This window comes from Pygoscelis adeliae, unplaced genomic scaffold (assembly GCF_000699105.1).
Source record: "Pygoscelis adeliae isolate BGI_AS28 unplaced genomic scaffold, ASM69910v1 Scaffold105, whole genome shotgun sequence".
Classification (NCBI taxonomy): Eukaryota; Metazoa; Chordata; class Aves; order Sphenisciformes; family Spheniscidae; genus Pygoscelis; species Pygoscelis adeliae.
Window position 1 is genome coordinate 64,532 of NW_008824807.1, and position 200 is coordinate 64,731.

At 48.5% G+C, this 200-nt stretch overlaps 1 protein-coding gene across 1 annotated transcript in view; it reads left to right on the forward strand.

Moving 5' to 3' along the window:
- The window catches only part of SASH1 (SAM and SH3 domain containing 1), a 65,217-nt gene that overhangs the window by 31,696 nt on the left and 33,321 nt on the right, over positions 1–200 (forward strand).

A 200-nucleotide genomic window follows, 5' to 3' on the forward strand; every position in this document is an offset into this window, starting at 1 on the left:
CGGGGGGGAGAAGTCATCAATGACAGAGCTTCAGTTTGGAGAAGCTGTTTATAACCAGGTTTGAACAGCAAGTTCTGAGATGCCAGACAGACCAGTGACTGACCCAAACCACAGGAGCATAACTGGTATGGTAAGAAGAGCCCTGGGAAAGAGCCCTGCCTGAAACGTACTGAGAGGACGTGGAAGTAGTTATTACACAA